We start from the raw sequence: 22,372 nt of genomic DNA, 5'->3' as shown, positions 1-22,372 counted from the left end.
TCCTTTCTTCAAAATTTTGTGTTGTTCAGTTTCACATCTCCCTGAAAATTAAAGGTCCTATAGGGCACTAGTGATGGCCTCACTTGAAAGTGCTACATCAGTACTTGTTCATGGTTGGGCTTCATCCATACTCACTGCACACAGCGCACCCAACAGAAGGGAAAGGTAGAGAGGTGGGATGTGGTGGCACCACATCTACTGACCTCCCATACCTTGGAAGGGCAAGGTAACATTGCTACAACAGCCTGTACCCCCTCTTCTTTGCCTGCTAGTGATGTCACAGTTGCCATGGCAACCAAGTATTTACAGGCAGCCTGGAATGGCTTTGGCCTCTTCGCCATATGCTTCGCACTTTCGTATGCCGTGGGTTAGGGTTAAACTTGCACACTTCCTCTTGCTCTCTAGCACTGCCAGTTTAGACAAAATAACACAAGCTAACATCTTTTACACTCACTGATGAAAGTGTATAAAGGTGTATTTTGAAAATGATTATTGCTATTGCTACTCCTGCTATTACTACTACTACTCCTACATCTACCAAAGAAAAGTGAAGAGGCCTGGCCTCTGTTGCCTCCTCTGATTAGACACCACTGGTGGTATGACTGATTTGCTTAAGATAAAGTTTGTAGAAAAGTTTTTTTGGATGGGGAAGCACTTTCTTCAGCTAACCAATATACTAATACAAAGATTATTTATTATTATTCTGAAAAAAGATTTTGAAATAATTTCTGGTAATAAACTGAACAAGCTAGGATCAAAAGGGAATTTTTAAGTGGGCTTCATTGTAGGGAAGAGAATGATAATATGAAAGATTTTTGTCAGAAGCAACTGAGATGATTAATCCACCTAGATAAACCATTCAATGAGCTTACACAAACAGATGCAGTAAAGAGGAGAATACCAGGGAAAGTGTAGTTGGGTTTAGTTTATGTGCCAAATGATTCTACTGAATAATTTCTGAAGTACATAGATAAAGTGGCAGGGCATTAGAGAGAAATGATAGATATAATTTTAATCAGAATGGAGATGGTGGGGATCTACATGGGAGGTGGAATCAAAACAACAATATTGCAGGTAATCATGGAAAGACAGAGTGAAGAAATTATAGAAATAATTATCACGGAAGAGGTGAGAGAAGAGAACCACAGTGGAGTGGTAGGAACAGGAATGAGAGTAGAATGCATGTAAATAGAAATAGATCATGAGAAGCAAGCCGGCCGGAGTGGCCGAGCAGTTCTAGGCGCTTCAGTCGCAGGTTCGAATCCTGCCTCGGGCATGGATATGTGTAATGTCCTTAGGTTAGTTAGGTTTAAGTAGTTCTAAGTTCTAGGGGACTGATAACCTCAGATGTTGAGTCCCATAGTGCTCAGAGCCATTTGAACCATTTGAGAAGCAATCAACAAACAATTTAACTACAGTAGATATGAGATTAGGGGTAACAGTCAAGTAAATTACAGACTACATCTGGCTAATTATCACAAAATAAACTATGGGAGAAGGAGAATTTTTGAACCATATAAGAAATAAAATAAAGACAGGGATAAATATGAAATTAATATATTACATTTTCATAGGAAAATATGGGCAGTGATGAACACTGATATGTGTGGGAAAAATTAGAAAAAGGTTACTAATAGTGCAGAAGTAGAACCAAACTTGAATCATCAACAAATCTTTATGGTGTATCAAGTAATGAAGTTCTAGAGGGAGAGGAGAGAACTGGTGATAATTTTGATGAACTTGGATTACATAAGTTAATGACTGAGGATGCAGCAGATGCAAAAGGAGAATTTATTGTTTCTAATGTTGATGCCAGGTAACCTGACATTTATATACCTAGGGAAGAAGAAGTTATCAGTCTTGTAAACTGACACACAGCTGGGAGAGCAGTGTGCTGACCACATACCCCTATATACTCGCATCCAGTGATGCCTGCAGGCTGAGGATGATATGGTGAATGGTCAGTACTGTTGGGCCTTCATGGCCTGTTTATACAGAGTTTAGTTTTTAGGAAGAATGTTATGTTAGGTAAAAGTAGTACGTAGTAAGAGGGTATCTTAGAATATTATAGTGAGGTTAGTGAAGAAGATGTGACTGTTAATAGTAGTGAGAATAGTAAAGATGATGGCAAAGATATTGAAGAGAAAATAGAAAGAGACATTGACTTTTATGGAGTATTAGATGGCATGGTTTATGTGGAAGTTATTGTGTTAGAGGAAAGTATTCATGGAAACAGCAATGAACATATTCAGGTAGGCCATAACTGTGACATGCAGGTACACAAGAGTGACATTTTACCAGTTGATATTATTAAAAAAGTAAACTGTTGTAAGGATGAGAAAGATTATGAAAAATTTATAAGCAATGAAATTTTAGGGGTAGCTTGGGATCACTATGATAATGAAAGAGGTGAAGATACACTGAGTAAGGTGTGTGAAAGCTCGCATCCAGAAGGTTGGTAGAGACAACTTAGAAAAAACTGATATGCCTGTGAGTATCATGCAATTACAAACAGAAACACCAATACATAAAGATGAGGTAAAAGATATGGGGTTCAAAGAAACTGAGAAGGATCTTTTATATGAAGTAGAAAACAAAGATGAAACTTGTAATAAACCAGGATCTTTTGGAATTTTGCTTACTTATGGAAGTCTACAATACCAGTTCTGTTTTATCCATGTTTATGTTCTATTATAAAGTACCTTATTCATGTTTTTGGAAATTTACTGAATTTATTTGCACTGTGATGAAGATTTGGTTTTAGTATATTTTTTTACCAATTACACTACTGGCCATTAAAATTGCTACACCATGAAGGTGACATGCTACAGATGCGAAATTTAACCAACAGGAAGAAGATGCTGTGATATGCAAATGATTAGCTTTTCAGAGCATTCACACAAGGTTGGCACTGGTGATGACACCTACAACGTGCTGACATGAGGAAAGTTTCCAACCTATTTCTCATACACAAACAGCAGTTGACTGGCATTGCCAGGTGAAACGCTGTTGCGATGCCTCGTGTGAGGAGGAGAAATGCATACCATCACGTTTCCAACTTTTATAAAGGTCGGATTGTAGCCTATCGTGATTGCGGTTTATTGTATCACGACATTGCTGCTCGCGTTGGTCGAGATCCAATGACTGTTAGCAGAATATGGAATTGGTGGGTTTAGGAGGGTAACACGGAACGCTGTGCTGGATGCCAGCGGCCTTGTATCACTAACAGTTGAGGTGACAGGCAACTTATCTGCATAGCTGTAATGGATCATGCAGCCACGTCTCAATTCCTGAGTCAACAGATGGGGATATTTGCAAGACAACAACCATCTGCATGAACAGTTCAACGATGTTTGCAGCAGCATGGACTATCAGCTCGGAGACCATGGCTGTGGCTACCCTTGATGCTGCATCACAGACAGGAGCGCCTGCGATGGTGTACTCATCGACAAACCTGGGTGCAAGAATGGCAAAACGTCATTTTTTCGGATGAATCCAGGTTCTGTTTACAGCATCATGATGGTCGCATCCGTGTTTGGCAACATCACGGTGAACGCACATTGGAAGCATGTATTCGTCATCGCCATACTGGCGTATCACCCGGCATGATGGCATGGGGTGCCATTGGTTACACGTCTCGGTCACCTCTTGTTCACATTGACGGCACATTGAACAGTGGACGTTACATTTCAGATATGTTACGACCCATGGCTCTACCCTTCATTTGATCCCTGCGAAACCCTACATTTCAGCAGAATAATGCACAACCGCATGTTGTAGGTCCTGTACAGGCTTTTCTGGATGCTGAAAATGTTCGACTGGTGCCCTGGCCATCACATTCTCCATATCTCTCACCAACTGAAAACACCTGGTAAATGGTGGCCAAGCAACTGGCTCGTCACATTACGCCAGTCACTGCTCTTGATGAACTGTGGTATTGTGTTGAACCTGCATGGGCAGCTGTACCTGTACACGCCATCCACACTGTGTTTGAGTCAATGCCCAGGCATATCAAGGCCGTTATTACGGCCAGAGGTGGTTGTTCTGGGTACTGATTTCTCAGAGTCTATGCACCCAAATTGTGTGAAAATGAAATCACATGTCAGTTCTAGTATAACATATTTGTCCAATGAATACCCGTTTATCATCTGCCTTTCTTCTTGGTGTAGCAATTTTAATGGCCAGTAGTGTACGTATTGATAGCCTCATATGGTACCAGATGATACCATGAAAATTAGTTTGCCTATAAACACCAATAACAAAACATAAAACACAATCTCATTATATTTCTGTTTTGCAAAATCATTTATATATCATTCATGAGAAATGTCAACTATTTATTTTATTAATTTAAAAATCAATATAACATAATATCCACAACTTTGGAAAATTATGTAATTTATTTTGTTACTTCCTTAAATACATTTTATTCTGGTAACAACTGCAAAGATCTGCTATCTGCAAAAAATATTGACTACTCTGGAAAAAATGTAGACTATAAAAAAGGGAAGTGGATGAACTGTTAATTTGTGTCATCAATTGTTCTAGAAGCTTTGAGAATTATTGGCACGGTTTGTGTCATCGTTGCTTGGTACCTTCTGCTTCAGTCTCATTTTGCTGTTGAAAGGGTTAACATCATGTGAAGCTCTTTCGAGATGTGTGGTTGATAAGCAATGGTGTGGAACTTGTCGACACTGCACAGCTCACATAGTTTGGCAAAAAGCAAGACTCAGATTGGTGGCTCTGGTCAGTGGTAATGAAGGAAGGGCAACAAAAGTGGTAGATCCAACAGCTGACAAACGTATGAGCAAGTGAGTCAGCAATAATATCAGATAGTGTGACTACCTGCACCCACCTTGTGACTTGATCATGCATTGAAAACCTTAGGAAGGAGGGAGAGGGCAGATGATGTCAATGTGTACTTGTCATAGGGGCCTCTTGTGGACATTAAACTGACCCAAAGGAGGTTGTGTATGTCACCCAAATTTGCTTTTCTGGCACCGTGTTTGCCCAATTGCAGCAATTGGTTTTGACTCCAGGCCAGATGAAGCATTCAGTTACAAGTCATGTAGTGGCTTTAATGCCTGGGCGAGTGAGGTCTTGAAGGGATGGAAGCACTGTCTTTCAGGATGAAGGACTGGGCAGAGATTACCTGTCAAAGTATTACATATGACTGGCAGGGAGAAGCCTGGCAGTATGCACGATTCAAAAGTCTCAACGCAATCAAATGTTGGTTGGAAACCTTCAGAAAAGACAGTATAGCTTAGGAAAGTAACACTGTTGCAAGTTAGTTGTGACTTCTCATGATTGATTTTGATGCTGTTGACATGGAGTGTGGCTTGGAATTGGGCTAGATGATGCTTGTGTTCATTGACAGGTGGGAAAAGTCCAGATGTCGTCAAAATAGGTGTATGAAAATGGCAGGTTGAAAAATAAGCAATTAATAAATCGTTTACAAGTCTGGGCAACATCTTTGAGGTCTTAAGGCACGAAAAAGTACTAAAAAAGTCCAAAAGGGGTGATGAATGCTGCCTTAGGTGTGTTGTACTTGAGCATGGGAATTTGGTAATACGTTTTGTGGCAATCAAGCACACTGAACACTCACACACCATTGAGTGGTTGGCCAAAATCCTGTATATGTGGGATCAAGTAGTTGTCCATAATAGGGTGAGCAAGTACGGCTCTGTAATCCACACACAAACTAAACACACCATATTTTGTGAGGATGAGGTGCATGAGGCAGGACCATCTGCTGTCCAAGGGATGGATATTGCCCATGTCTAGAAGTTTCTTGACAGCTGCTTTTGTGCGACACAGTTTTTTAGTGGTGAGGCGGCAAGCCTTGTGGTGTATAGGTGGTCTCTCAATAATATTGATTTTGTGACAAATACCATTAGTAATCACTGCCACATGCACATCATATGTACTTGCAGAATTAGGGGTATGGTTGAGGCATAAGAGGGGAGTGAACTGGGGAGAAACACTGAGAAGGGAAGTAACACTAACCTTATAATCTTGTAGAGGTAGTGACACTAAAGGAGGTGAGGGCGTGGCTGTAGGCATGTCAGCTGTGCATGGTGGCAGCACGTCGGTGAGTTGACGTACATCTGATGAGCCTGTGACAGTTGCTTGTATGTTGCAGTGATCAACTGACGACATTTGGAATTGTGTACTTGTAAGGTGTCAGTTGCGTAGCACTCAAGCATAAGCTCAATCAGTAATGTGGTGAGATGAGTGTCACTGTAGAACTCAGAGAGAGAGTGAAGGAGAAGATGATGTATGTGTAATATAGGGCTTGTGGAGCCAAACAAGCATGGAATGAGAAAACTAGAGGCATGGTGCAGTAAAGAGGTAGATTTAATATTTAGTGATAAACAGATATGTTTAAGAAACTAAATACCAAGCACAGGTTCTTTGACATTGGCAACATGGAATGTCAAGATAAAGTGGACCTGAAGGTCTGCTGCACTGAGTACATTCATGTTAGACATTTTAGCTGCATGTAATGTGAGCTTAGTTGGGGATCTGCAAGCAGGTGCTAGTGTGATAGGGATGACACTGGCTTCTGTGCCCATGTTAATCAGGAATCTTAAATTCATTGTGTGATTCAGTAGACAGAAGTGTCCACCTGAGGTGGAGGTGGCAATAACCAACTGTTGTATAATAAGGCACGATGTGCAATCATCACAGATTGGAGTGCTTAAAGTGGTCAGCAGGCAGAGTTTGGAGATGTACATGGGGCATGACATTTCTGTGCTTCATCCCCAGTGATAGTGTAGGACCATCAGAAAGGGTACAAAGAGTGGGAGTGCTTTGTACTGCATGCCTGCCATCTGTTGAGTTCTGTGCAGTGTCAGTGGAATGTTTGGGTGTGCCTTCAGCAGTGGCTTTTGATCCGCGAGATGCAAATTAGTCTCCAGGTGGTCATAAGCATGTGACAGGAGCTACAGTTGCAATTCATGCAGTAATTTAACCTGTAACAGAATCCATAGTGCAATATCGAGCATAAACCTGGCATCTACCAGAGCTCATTGGCACTGCCATAGTTAGGATGGAGCCTGAGAATTGAGGCTTTCTTCATGAAGGATGTGATGAATGACCTCAGCCAGTTGGCACCATAGGTGTTCAATGATATTAGCTTTGGCAGCAGAATATTTATGATGAGTAGGTGGACAGAAGACCAAATCACTGAAGAGATACATGTGCTTTACAAGCCACCATGTGGTGTATGGCGGAGGGTTCCCTGCACCAATACTTGTCATTTCCTTTCCTATTCTACTCACAAATAGAGTGAAGGAAAGATGAGTATCTATATGCCTCCTTATGAGCCCTAATTTCCCGTATCTTATTCTCATGGTCTCTACATGCAATGTATGTTGGCAGCAGTAGAATCGTTTGGCAGTCAGCGTCAAATGCCAATTCTCTAAATTTTCTCAATAGTGTTTCTCAAGAAGAATGTTGCCCTCCCTCCACGCTTTCCCATTTGAGTTCCCAAAGCACCTCTGTAACACATACATGTTGTTTGAACCTAGTGGTAACAAACCTAACAGCCCACCTCTGAATTGCTTCAATATCTTCCTTCAATCCTACCTAGTATGGATCCCAAACACTTGAGCAGTACTCAAGAATAGGTCGCACCAGTGTCCTATATGAGATTTCCTTTACAGGAGAAATCATCTGTGATGCCGTGGATATCAAGAAGGTTGTCAACTAAAGCAAATCAAGTCTTGGGATTCTCTTTCAGCAGAGGAGAGAGTTTTAGGAATCTGCCAGTCAGAACCTGTTGAATAGGCATAGGGCAAGCCAGGGGACCTCAGAACCTTGGCAGGGATAGGGGACTGCAGTTGGTGAAATCTTGATTGAGCACTGCATACAAAGGCTGATGTTGCAGAGCTTCATCTCCTGAGGTTGCCATGCGGAAGATTGATGATGTCCATATGTAACACATGATGTAGCAGCCATGAAGCACGATTGACAGATGTGGCAGAGATGACTATATTTGTAAGGTACAGTAGTGGTGTGCATTCATAAAGTGAGAGAGCATGGTGTGCTGCATCATCTGAGGCCCTGAGGCCATTTGTGGGCAGGGGGGGGGGGCAAGCAGATGTCATGTAGAATGCACAGGAGTGCGGGTGACTGGCGCAGGTGGTACAGCCATGATTGTGGAAAATGGTAGTATCAGATGCATAGAAAACAAATCCAGTGATTAGTAATACACTGACTAGCATTGTGTGAGTAGTAGTTCACTGAACACTGATGGTGATGTATATTGCATATTCATATAGTGGGTGGTGATATCAGGTCTGAAACATGTATGTTCATGAGATTTTTCAGTTTGTGATATGGTAAGGTTGGTATGACCTTCATTAGACATTGAAGTTGATGCACATGGATCCCGCCATTGTGAACCTGGCTAGGTTAGGGAGCTCATGTGCATTGCATCTGAAAGTAAGTGTTCCTGGTCCATTTTAACTTGAGCTTTCACCATCTGGAGCCAAGATGTGAAGAGAAAAAACATTATTCAGTATGTTGTGCTGTGAACAGTTCATTGTTTACAGTGTACATGCACCACACAATAAACATACTTAGGAATAAAGTGCAGAGGAACACAAATAAGTCTGACATCACTAATGTGGTAACTTCTGTCCCCTTGTAGTAGATGATATAAGATTACTACCTATAAGTTTATTTGTAGTGGAATGTAGAAAAAATACAATTTGCACTTATAAGACAGCCAAGAGAATAATATTCAGAGGTAAATGCGAATTAAAAGCTGAACTTTTTATTGAAAATTTATGTAGGACCATGCATGACCAATTTTTTACTTGGAATAAACTTCAAAATAATAGGACCTTGTCTGTAAGGGTTTTAGTGAAGTTTGCAATTTTGCTAATGGTTTAACAAAGTTGCAAACTGAAAGATGGAAAAGACATTTTAAAGTCAGTTTTGCTAGTAATGTGTTTTGGTGTAGGGTGACAGAAAACTTAACTAACAGGAAGTTTGGGTATTTTTCTTGGAAGTGTTTTGTGCAAGTAATAAATGGAAAACTGGTGAAACTGGGGTTTGCTATTGGAACAGTGATAGTTTTGGGAACAGATGGGGGGGGGGGGGGGGGGGAAGAAAATGATGTTGAAAAGTTGTAATAATGGTGCCCTCAGATGTGACAATGCTCTTGCAAAATTGTTTTAGAAATTTAGATTTCCATACTGCATGTTTTCCTCTGACTCATCTTTTTATCTTTTTACAACTACCTTCCAGTATCCATTTCGTTTCAACTGTCTTAGTGAAGAAATTATGTAGGTATACAGAGGTCTTATGTGAATCTTGCAGTGCCAGGTCATTTATTGTGGACTACATCTTCTGAAAGTGATAATTATCTGGAAATTAAAAGAAATCAGGTTTGTTACTGTTTGTATTACAAAATCTTTAATGATAAAACAATGTTTTCTGCAGTTTGAAGTTTTTAAACTGTGTCCATTATATAAAAAAGATATGATATGTTTTGGTGTGGTAACCAAAGGTAAACTGTGACAGAGTTTAAATATTTTGGGGGAACTTGGCAAATTTGGTTTTTATGTAATGGAAGTCAGACTGGAAATGTTTTATTCCTTTTTGTGATTAGAGTCAGCTGTTATTAGCATGATGAAAACATTTAGTCTCATGGCAAGAGAAAAATATCAAGGGAAAATTAAAATGTTATGTTATTTTGCAGACTACATCAATTCTGTTGCTATTGCAGTGTTGCTGTGAGAAAATAGTTTGTGGCACCAATGAGGTCGACACCAGTATTGATCTGAGTTCGTCTTTGAACTAAGCTAAACATTATCTTTGTGCAGTTCCGCCATCCAGTTCAGAGAAAGACTTCCTTGCATAAAGAGGTGAATAAATGAACTATTGCAAAATGGGAGTATTGTTTGGTGTAACCAACCCAAACTTCTCTCTCACTGGTGACTTTGAGTTGTAACGTCTTCCGTTTTCGCCATTTTACTGTGTTCGCGGCCTCCATGTCGCTTATGTTCGCGTATATTACTTCGACACAACATTTGAACAATGACTTCGGCCCAACGCCTAATGCCGAATTTTGTGATCGACATGCATCATGTTGCGGGCAATGTACACCCACCAGGAGTGCAACACGATGCCTCTTACTCGACGATTACACCAATTTCGCCAGACGTTTTCAAGCTTGCAACAATAAATGAGGTTAGGAGTGTGCATGACTCCAGCTATCTGATGCCTTTGATCGCACCACATGTGCCCTCCCTCATCGATGCTGCAGTTACCTCTTATGGATCTCCATGCAGTGCAGGACCAATGCTGATTTCTGCAAATGCTTCGTTGGACAACCTACCACCACCAGGACAACGATTTGCCATGCCGCAGTACCATGCGGATTCCTGCCACGTCGCTGGAACTGCTTTGTTCACAGGTCAACCTCCTCAGCATCCGACCACACCCGTGCCTGCCTCAGTTAAGCATCAGCTCATGCCTTCTTGCTTCAATACCTCGGCCTGCAACAGGAACAATAACTTATTATCTGTGCCTGACCTCCATCTCTGTCCCACTGCTATGCCATAGTGTTTTGTGCCACGACATTCACCTTATCTGCACACCGTTTTGAGTGGAATGGCTACGAACAGTGAACATTCACACATTCCATCCGACGTTCGGCATCATTTTCCACACTGTGCTTCTGGACAGCCGCCACCAGTAGAGCTTCCGCTACCATTCTCGGCACATCCCGGTGCCTCATCCACATTGGTCTTCTGCGACACGTCAATCTGAACAGAACCACAATGTGTTGAGCTTCCACAACTGCAATCGACACATTACGGTGTCTCTCCCGCATCGGCCTTCCGCGTCGTGACAGATCGCGCTCAACTACAACGTGTCACCTTCACACTGCACCTGACCAGCCGTCGTCGCCACATCCCCGGGAGGCACACTCTCCTAGAATACTACAGCAACAGCAGCTTGTTTCAGACAGTGCCCCGACGAACTCAACTCATTGTTCTTCCGAACATTCTACAATGCTTACTGACACTGCTGCTGTTTAATCCCGACAGAGCAACAACCTGGTTCAAAATTGTGGATGAAGTGTCCAGCCATTACAAACTCGACGAGTCAGCCAGGTTTCTGTGCCTCATCACCCACCTGCACGACCAGGAGGACTTGATTGCTGACCTGGTCGACGCCCCGGACTCATCTACCTGTTACACTCTAGCCAAAGAGACAGTTCTACGTCGACTTGCACGCTCAACTGGGGCAGCAATACACCAAGTGCTCCACCTCGAGCAACTAGGGAACGACAAACTTTCCCATCTCAGGAGACGGCTATGCACCCTGCTCAGCGCCGATCTACTCTCTGACACACCTCTCCTCGCCATCTGCCCAGATAAACTATCTCCTCACATCCGCTTTGCTCTGGCTCAGAGGCCTCCCAAACCTGTCGAACAAACAGTGACAATTGCTGACAAGCTACACGATGCATCACTGCTCTATTGAGCTAGCCACTGCCTACATGACAAGTCTCAAATTCAGGCTCATCATCCTGCGGCCGGATGCAGCTGGGGCCGTAGTGTGTCGACCGTTCTGCTCACTCCGGAAAGCAGTAAACAAGCTACTGGGACGTCACTGGCTCCGCCCACAGTCATGTCTCCTCATGCAACTGAGCCTGCTGCGACTACCGAACCTCGGCCACTGCCACTGGCAACGAACGTTCCACAGGAAATGCAACCGCACCACCCATACTGTTACTTCCACACACTGTTTGGTGAGGCAGCACGGAACTGCCGACCACCCTGCTACTTCCCAAACGCCTTCTGAGCACAACATGACAGGCACCCGCTAGTGCTACATTCTGTCCGGGAACGAACAGATAATTGTGGACGACTTTACATTAAAGACATTTCGTCGGGATACCTTTTCCTAGTGGACACTGGCGCCGATGTATCACTGCTGCCCATGTCCTTAGCATCGTCGAACATCCACCCTCATCATACTTCACTGCAAGCTGTGAATTAAACCAAACTACAATGCTCGGGTTCAACTTCACACAACATCTCACTCTCTGCAAACTGCAAACTCGAGTGGACTTTTTTAGTGTGTGAAACTGACGATCCTTTACTAGGCATTGACTTCTTCGACACCACAAACTTTCACCGCACCTAGTGCAAAACACTGTTTTTCATCACCCGTCGAAGACTAACTTTCCCTGTGGTCTGTCGAGCAAACCCCCCGTGATAAATCGATCCTGGCTCATCTCATCCATACATGCTCGTCTCTGTCGACGACGTTACAAGAAACCACGCTTAAGTGCCTTGTCGAGCTCGAAAACGTCGCTCGCATACGCAAGGAAAACTTCAAGCTCTCCCTTCAGCTCTACGAAATACAGCTCCAGCACTCTGATGCAGCAAAGACACTACAGCAAGGACAAAGCAAGGTCAGTAAGTGCGCCGAATCTGCTTGCAGCCCCAGCAATCGAGCCTCTGTGTGCTTACCTCCCGCTACCCCTCGCAACTGTGCTATCAAGTCTGCCATAACGTGTACTGACAGTTCCACAGGGCCAAACCCCCCCTGACACGGCAGCGTTTGACACTCAGCCGGACACAAGTGTGCATGCACGACGAGCGTCACGTGTTCCCGAACTGACGGCTCCTACCCCACCCCTCGCAGACAGCACCTCAAACAATGCAACTTCGGCTCCTGCGTGCCGCCATGCGACCGCCACTGACAACACAAACAGTGCACTTACGCCATGCGTTTCGCCTGCGACCATTCTGCCACAGGCCGCGCTCCCGGACAATGGACTCACTAACACTTCACGAGCTCTCCTGATCACGGTGCCACTGCTTCGGACCAGCGGCCGTCTTGTCACGTTGACTCCTGGGACACTTTTCCGCCTCGGCTCCCATCGGATCCGCCGAGTGGCTCCGAACACCACGACCTAGCCCTAGTCTGCCCCACCCGCCACACATTGTAAACAAACTGCCTCCCGTGCCGCCGGCAACATTTCCGTCCTCACCAACGGCACGGTTCACAAGCTTTGCCTCACGCCAGGCCCCCCGATCTCCAGTAAACCACGTCGACTTTGTCCCGAGAGCCTCTCCGACCTTAAAAATCAGATTTCTGAACTTCTAAGCTCTGACGTCATTGAACCCTCTGTCAGCAGCTGGTCTATGCCCATTCGTATAACACCCAAGAAAGATGGTTCCTGGCACATGTGCGGAGACTACCGTCGACTAAATGCATGAACAATTATGGACACCTACCCCGTTCCCAACATTGCCAGCTTCACCAGTTCCCTCACAGGTGCGACCACGTTCTCTGTCATAGACTGCAAACGAACCTACCGCCAGATCTCCATGGCTTCTGAAGACATCGAGAAGACAGCAATCACCACCCCAATCGGGTTATTTCAGTTTCGATTCATGCCCTTCAGTCTGAAAAACGCAACTCAGACCTGGCAACGAAGCGCTATTCGAACTAAAATTCTGCTTTGCATATCTTGATGACATTCTTATGTTCAGCTCCTCCGTCGAGGACAACATTCGACATGTGCAAAGTGTTATGAACACTCTTGCGGCAGCAGGCATCGAGACCAACCTGGACAAATTGCAGCTACATCAACCCTCCGTCACTTTTCTTGGTTTTCGGGTTTCTGCCGATGGCATTTTATCGCCTCCTGAGAAAGTACAAACAATACTAAACCTACCCAGACCTTCATTATTCAAAGAGCTCCAGTGCTTTCTGGGAACGTTTAATTATAATCGCCGTCATCTACCTTGGGCTTCGGAGATTCAGGCTCCGCTGACGGACGCCTTGACAGGCACCAGCACTTATGGATATCGGCCTGTTCCATGTTCCCCTGCTATGACTGACTCTTTCACTGCCCTCAGAAATCTTCTTGCTGACGCCTGCACCATCGCGCATCCTCATCCCAATGCGCAGCTTTTCATCACCACAAATGCGAGCGATACTGCCATCGGCGCTGTCCTTAGATAGTCGATGGCCAAACTTCGCCTGTGCAGTTCTTATCACGCAAGCTCACCAATGCACAACAGAAATATTCGGCGTTTGACCGGGAGTTGCTCGCGGTCTATGAAGCGATCAAGCATTTTAAGACTGATGTTAATGGACGTCCTTTCTATGTTTTAACAGACCACAAACCCCTGGCTGCAGCCATTTCAAACCCGCCAGCTGACCCGCCTCCTCGCCGCTTCGGATACATGGACGTCATATCTCAGTTCACCACAAATCTCAGACACATAAAGGGTGCTGACAATATAGTTGCTGATTTCCTTTCACGAGTCGATGCCATCCATTCGCTGTTGGACCTCTCTGAACTGCCTAACCTCCAACTCGCACGACGAGGACACGCAAAGTCTGATTTCAGACTCTACCTCTTCACTGCACTTCATCTGCACCACCTTCCCTGGAATTTCTGGTGAGATCTGGTGCGACGACAGTACAGGCACGTCACGCCCCCTCATTCCAATCACACTTCATTGAGCTGACTTCAACACACTGCATAATTTATCCCACCCCAGTGTTTGTGGGTCCGCCCACCTTGTAGCGGAGCGCTTTGTGTGGAGAAATGTCAACAAGGACTGCCAGCAATGGGCAAGCTCCTGCGTCGCGTGCCAACGCTGCAAAGTACACAAGCACACTTCACCCCCCCCCCCCCCTCGGCGCCTTTTCGATCCCTCCTGGGCCTTTCCAGCTTATTCATATTGACATTGTCAGCCCTCTCTCCCCTTGTAACGGCTCTCGTTATGTTCTCTCGTCTATCGACTGAACAACTTGCTCAGTCGAGGCCGCTCCCCTCCCCAATATTATGGGAGAAACTGTTGCTTGAGCTTTCGTCGAGTCATGGGTATCGTGTTTCAGATGTCCAACTACCATCACGAATGACCAGGGCAGACAATTTGAGTCGGCCCTGATAAACGAGATTTGTAACATTTGCAGCATCCGGTGCATCCATACCACAGCATATCATCCTCAAAGGAACGGGCTAGTCGAGCGCTGACACCGCACTCTCGAGGCGGCTCTTCGATGCAACGACTCTCTATGGATGGAGGCCCTTCCGCTTGTGCTACTTGGCATTCGTGCGATCTATAAGGAAGACCAGACCTCAAAGGCACAATAGCCGAGTTCGTATACGGCCAGAACATTGTTCTCCCTGGCGAACTCGTGAGCCCTTCTGCTTCTCTCCCTCAGTCTGACTTACCTTCGTTCGTGGACCGCGTGAGACGCCACTTCATCAACCTCCACGTCCCTCCGCCCACAACCATTCCCGCCATAAAGTTCACGCCCTTAAATCTCTGGACAATTGCGAGTATGTCATGCTCCGCGATGACACTGTCTGTGCTCCCCTCCAACCTCCATAAACCATCCCGTACCGAGTTCACCGGCGCTCAGCTAATACCTATGACATCCGGATGAAAGATTCAGCTGTCACAGTCTCTCTGAACAGACTCAAGCCTGCTCATGTTGAGCCCCCTTCTACCGCCCTTCAGGCCACGACCATACCACTCACTGTCGTGGCTCACGACGCTCCGAACACTCCCTCCACGTCGGACTTACACACTCCGTCTAGTGACTTCCAGCTCCAATTGTCGAGCTCTTTCTTGACCTCGCCCTCTACTCCAGTCTCACGCATTCCGTCAAGTGATCACATTCTCCCCACGTTGAGCTTACCTACGATCACGCCCTCTCCGCCAGGCGCCTCTCCAGTCTCTTCGACATCTCCCCTGTCGCCCACCTCACCCTGTCGAGGTTTCTCACGCCCCCCCCCCCCTCCATCTTGAACATGCCCTTGCTCAAGATGTTTGTGCCTGTCCCCCTCGGACATAATTCACGACATCTCTATAATACTATGCGAAGACACACTGTTCGTCATGTGTCTCCCTTCATCCAGTACTCATGACACAACCTCCGCCATTCCCTGCTAGCTGGTGAAATGTGTTCCCCTCTTGCCCGATGTCCCCGTGGACATGCTTCATGTGTTTGCCACGCCCACTGGAGACATCGTCATCGTCGCTCCGTTCCTCTTGCAGAGCGCCGGTCCACCTGTTGCCACACGACCAGCACGCCCAGTACGACGCCCGACACGCTTCAACAACTTCCAGATTTGGTAGCCAAAGAATCATGACGTCTACCGACACAGCTCACCAACGACGCTGTTGAGCTGACTCTGGTCCGGCTCCCGCAGACCACCCCTGCCGAACCCATAGTCCCCCCCCCCCCCCCCCGGGCCTCTCAAGAGTACTCCGTACTGCGTGGGGGGGGGGGGGGAGGGGGGCTATGTGGCCCCGATGAGGTCGACACCAGTATTGATCTTAGTATCATCTTTGAACTAAGCTAAACATTGTCTTTCTGCAGTTCCGCCATCGCAGTTTTGTGTAAACCTTGCTTGTGTAAAGAGGTGAGTAAATGAACTACTGCATAATGGGAGTATTGTTTGGTGTAACTGACCCGAACTTCTCCCTCAAGTTCAATAGATGAGGATGTTTTTCAGACCACAAGCATAATTAGGTGAACAAAAGATAATGTATATATTGAGACATTTGGAAGGTCAGTTATAATGTTATTTTTTCTTGGCCTAAGATATATGCTGAATTTCATGGGTAAGGTATATGAATTATATTCAAAGCATATTTCTACTTGAGTGCATACACTCGACATTTATGGCGTTGTGATGGTATTGTGAAGAGTTTATGATATTCTGTGTTGGCATTATGAATAGGTTGTTATGCATTATGGATTTAATGGTGCTCTGTTTTTTAATTTTGTTTTCTTTCATTTGTGAATCACTAAGGTAAATGTATACCATATGTTGAAGTAAAGATTTGGTCTATGGGTATGCTGATGACTTCTATCCAGTGCTTGAAATGGGTCTAACTTATTTGTGGTACATGAATTTCAGTTGAGACATTTATTCTGATGGCACAGTTTTGGAAAGAGGAGGTTACTGAAATGATTTATGTGAAATACTAAATATAATGTTGTTGCTGTCTATAAAAATTTGACACCTAATGGGTAAACTTAGAAACTGCCTAACATACTAGATACATAGCTGAACATAAATAAAAAGTTGGGGATCATTCTTTACTAAACAAAATGGGGGAGTTTTCTTGTTTAAAGTTATCAAACATACTTCATGGCTATAATAAATTTAACAAAGGCAGAGTTGACCTGCTCAATAAATTTTGAATTGTGTAGTATACTGTGAGCTTACATAAAGTAGAAATTAGGAATATCTGAACGTTTTTTGCATCACGGTGCACATTAGGGTCATTTTTTACAGACTGAGGGATTAAGTCAGTTTCTCTTTAAATGGAGGTATATTAAAATATAGCCAATGAATGTGTCTCTATCTTTTCTTTATAACTAAAACTTTTAAATTATCGTAAACAAGTACCTCGGGGTTATCTTGATGGCATGTTAACTAATTTGGTTACCATACGTTACAGCGCTTTTTATCTTGCCATTCAGAATTAGATACTATCTGCAGTACCAAAATTTTTTATTGTGTTTTTTATAATTCTTTGTCAATTTTATTTATCAATAAATGTGAAGCAGAGATATATGCTACTAGTTGGAAAGTGAGTAGGGTTGGGTTGGGTTGGGTTGTTTGGGGAAGGAGACCAGACAGCAAGGTCATCGGTCTCATCGGATTAGGGAATGATGGGGAAGGAAGGCGGCCGTGCCCTTTCAGAGGAACCATCCCGGCATTTGCCTGGAGTGATTTAGGGAAATCACGGAAAACCTAAATCAGGATGGCCGGACGCGGGATTGAACCGTCGTCCTCCCGAATGCAAGTCCAGTGTCTAACCACCGCGCCACCTCGCTCGGTGGAAAGTGAGTAAAGAGGAAGGCTGCTTTCAGTATTCACTACATTTTTATAAGTCAAAACACAAGGAGTTCGAGGACAAGTTCCAACCTAATGTAATGTGGGTTAAAAATTACTTTAAACAAATTGTATAGTGCACAAATTTATTTATTCTTGTCTGTGTGTATGTCAATTATACAATACTCCTTTATATGATTTCAACATATTCACAAGATTAGAAAAATATTGAAGCTCATTAATTTTATAACTGACTTTACACATTAACACTTGGCATATCATTTTTCCTATCACTATAATGAGTACTGACTGTTCATGTATGCAAATTTTCTTTATCATTTGATTACATGTGCTGTGTATTTATCTTTGTGGCGCTGATGATGTTGACACCAGCATCGATATACGTTTGTCTCTAGACTCTGAGCATTGTCTTTGGACGCTGAGGATTGTCTTTGGGCTGTTCCACCATGTCAGTTCTTTGTGAGCCTTTGATGTGTTTAGGTGAGTGAATAAACGAACTACTGTTAAATTGGTGTTGTTTGGTGTAACCAACCCGAACATCCACCTCACTGGTGACCCCAAGTTGTAACGTCTTCTGTTTTCGCCGTTTTACTGTGCCCGCGACCTCCACATTGGTTATTTTCGCGTGTATTACATCAACACAGCATTCGAACAATTACTTCAGCCCAGCGCCTAATGCCGGATTTTGTGATTGACATGCATCATGTTGAGGGCGATGTACACCCACCAGGACTCCAACATGATGCCTCTCACTTGACGATTACGCCGATTTCGCTGGACGTTTTCGAGCCTGCAATAAGTGATGTTGGGAGTGTGCATGACTCCAGCTATCAGATGCCTTTCTTCCCACAACATGTGCCCTGCCTCATCGACGGTGCAGTTACCTCTTACGGATCTCCATGCAGTCCAGGACCAATGCCGATTTTTGCAAATGCTTCGTTGGACAACCTACCACCGCCAGGACAACGATTTGCCACGCCGCAATCTGTGCAGTACCACGTGGATTCCTGCCACTTGGCCGGAACTGCTTCGTTCACAGGTCAACCTCCTCAGCATCTGACCACGCCCGTGCCTGCCTCGGTTCAGCATCAGCACATGCCTTCCTGCTTCGATACCTCGGCCTGCAACATGAACAATAACTTGTTATCTGTGACTGACCTCCAACTCCGTCCCACTGCTATGCCTCAGTGTTTTGTGCCATGACATTCACCTTATCTGCACACCGTTTTGAGTGGAGTGACTATGAACAGTGAACATTCACACATTCTGTCCCACGTTCAACATCATTTCCCACACTGTGTTTCTGGACAGCCCGCACCTCCACAGCCTCTCTGCAACACAAGTGGCCCCAGCTATGATCATATGTCGAGCTTTCCGCAGACTAACATGCATCCTAAAACTTTGAACTTTTTCTCACCTGATGCCCCTGCGTCAGCTCCAGTCGATCTTCTGCTACAATAATCAGCACATCTTGGTGCCTCATCCGCGCCGATCTTCCGTGACGCGTCAACCCAAACACACCCGCAATGTGTTGAGCTTCCGCAACTGCAATCAACACATTACGGTGTCTCACCCATGTCGGCCTTCTGCATCGCGACGGATCATGCTCAATCACAACGTGTCACCTTCACGCTGCCACCCGACCAGCCATCGTCGCCACATCCCCTGGAGGCACACTCCCATGGAATACTACAGCACAACAGCTCGTTTCAGGCAGTGCCCCGACGAACTCAACTCAACCTGTTCTTCCGAACATTTTACAATGCTTACCGATGCTGCCACCATTTAATCCCGACAGAGCAACAAACTGGTTCAAAATTGTGGACGAAGTGTTCGACCATTACAAACTCGACGAGTCAGCCAGGCTTCTGTGCCTCATCACCCACCTGCACCACAAGGAGGACTTGATTGCTGATCTGGTCGATGCCCTGGACTCAGCTACCCAGTACACTCTAGCCAAAAAGACAGTTCTACGTCGGCTTACATGCTCAGATGTGGCAGCAATACGACAAGTGCTCCACATCCAGCAACCAGGCAATGACAAACCTTTCCAGCTCTGGAGACAGCTACGTGCCCCGGTCAGAAACGATCTACTCTCTGACACAGCTCTCCTCGCCATCTGGTCAGATAAACTATCTCCTCACGTCCGCTTTGCACTGGCTCCGAGGTCTCCCGAACCTGTTGAACAACGAATGTTAATTGCTGACAAGCTACATGATGCATCACTGCTCTATTTCGCCAGCCACTGCCTACCCAACAGGTATCAAGTTCAGGCTCATCGTCCTGTGGCCGCACACGGCCAGGGCTGCACTGTACTGACTGTTCCACTCGCTCCGGGAAGCAGTAAACAAGCAACTGGGAAGTCACCGGCTCCTCCCATGGTCACGTCCCCTCCTGTAACCGAACCTGCTGCGGTCACCGAACCTCGGCCACCGCCTCTGGCAACGAACTTTCCACGGCAACTGCAACCACTCTACCCATACTGTTACTTACACACACGGTTTGGTGAGGCGGTATGGAACTGCAGACCATCCTGCTACTTCCCAAACGCCAATCGCAGGTAGGTCCAGGTGCCGCCTCCTGCGCACAACATGACAGGCACCCCCAGTGCTCCATTCTGTCTGGGAACGACTGGATAATTGCGGACGGCTTTATATTAAAGACATTTCGTCGGGATACATTTTCCTAAATGACACAGGTGCTGATGTTTCGCTGCTGCCTATGTCCTTAGTGTCGTTGAACATCCGCCCTCATCATACTTCACTGCAAGCTTTTTTTTTCCAACTAAACCACAATCCTCGGATTCAACTTCCCACATCGTCTCACTCTGAGCAAACTGCAAACTCGAGTGGACTTTTTTGGTGTGCGAACTTGACGAACCTATACTAGGCATTGACTTCTTGTGACACCACAAACTTTCACCACACCTACCGCGAAACACTGTGTTTCATCACCCATCCAAGACTCACTTTCCTGTGCCCCGTCTAGCAAACCAACACGTGACACATCGGTCCGGGCTCATCTCATCCATACATGCTCGTCTCTGTTGACGACGTTACAAGAAACAACGCACAAGTGCCTTATCGAGCTTGAAAACGTTGCTCGCCCACGCAAGGAAAACTTCAAGTTCTCCCTCCGGCTCCACAAAACTCAGCTCCAGCTCTCCGATGCAGCAAAGGAATTGCGCACACTACAGCAAGGACAAAGCAAGGTCAGTAAGTGCGCCGAATCTGCTTGCAGCCCCAGCAATCGAGCCTCTGTGTGCTTACCTCCCGCTATCCCTCGCAACTGTGCTATCAAGTCTGCCATAACGTGTACTGACAAATCCCCCCCCCCCCTCCCCGTAATACGGCAGCGTTTCACACTCGGCCGGACACAAGTGCACATGCACACATGCGCGACGTGCGTCACGTATTCCCGAACTGACGGCTCCTACCCCGCCCTCGCGGACAGCACCTCAAACTATGCAACTTCGGCTCCTGCGCGCCGTCGTGCGACCGCCACTGTCAGCACAAACAGTGCACTCCCAAGCGCTTAGCCCGCGACCGTGCTGCCACAGGCTGCGCCCTCAGAGAATGGACTCTCTAACAACTCACAAGCTCTACTGAGCTCACTTGACCATGGTGTCACTGCTTCGGGCCGGCGGCCATCTTGTCGCGTTGACTCCTGGACACTTTGCTGCCTTGGGTCCCGTCGGATCTGCTGAGTGGCTCCAAACACCACGATCACACCTCGCCTGCCCCGCCCCCACACATTGTAAATAAACCGCCTCCCGCGCTGCCGGCAACATTTCCGTCGTCATCAATGTCACGGTTCACAAGCTTTGCCTCACGCCAGGTCCCCCGATCTCCAGTAAACCATGTCAACTTTGTCCCGAGAGCCTCTCCGACCTTAAAAATCAGATTTCTGAACTATTAAGCTCCGGCGTCATTGAACCCTCTGCCAGTAGCTGGTCTACGCCCATACATATGACACCCAAGAAAGACGGGTCCTGGCGCATGTGTGGAGACTACCATCGTCTAAATGCATGAACAATTATGGACACTTACCCCATTCCCAACATTGCCGACTTCACCAGTTCCCTCGCAGGTGCGACCTCGTTCTCTGTCATTGATTGCAAATGGGCCTACCACCAGATCCCCATGGCACCTGAAGACATCGAGAAGACAGCAATCACCACCCAAATGGGGTTATTTCAGTTTCGAATCATGCCCTTCGGTCTGAAAAACGCAACTCAGACCTGGCAACGCTTCATCAATGAAGTGCTTTTCGACCTAAAATTCTGCTTTGCTTATCTTGATGACATTCTTATGTTCAGCTCCTCCATCAAGGACAACATTCGACATGTGCAAAGTGTTATGAACACTCTCGCGGCAGGTGGCGTCGAGACCAACCAGGACAAATTGCATCTACAAAACCCGCTGTCACTTTTCTTGGTTTTTGGGTCTCTGCTGATGGCATTTCGCCGCCCCCAGAGAAAGTACAAACAATACTAAACCT

This window comes from Schistocerca nitens, chromosome 3, assembly GCF_023898315.1.
Source record: "Schistocerca nitens isolate TAMUIC-IGC-003100 chromosome 3, iqSchNite1.1, whole genome shotgun sequence".
Classification (NCBI taxonomy): domain Eukaryota; kingdom Metazoa; phylum Arthropoda; class Insecta; order Orthoptera; family Acrididae; genus Schistocerca; species Schistocerca nitens.
This window is presented reverse-complemented; position numbering follows the sequence as displayed.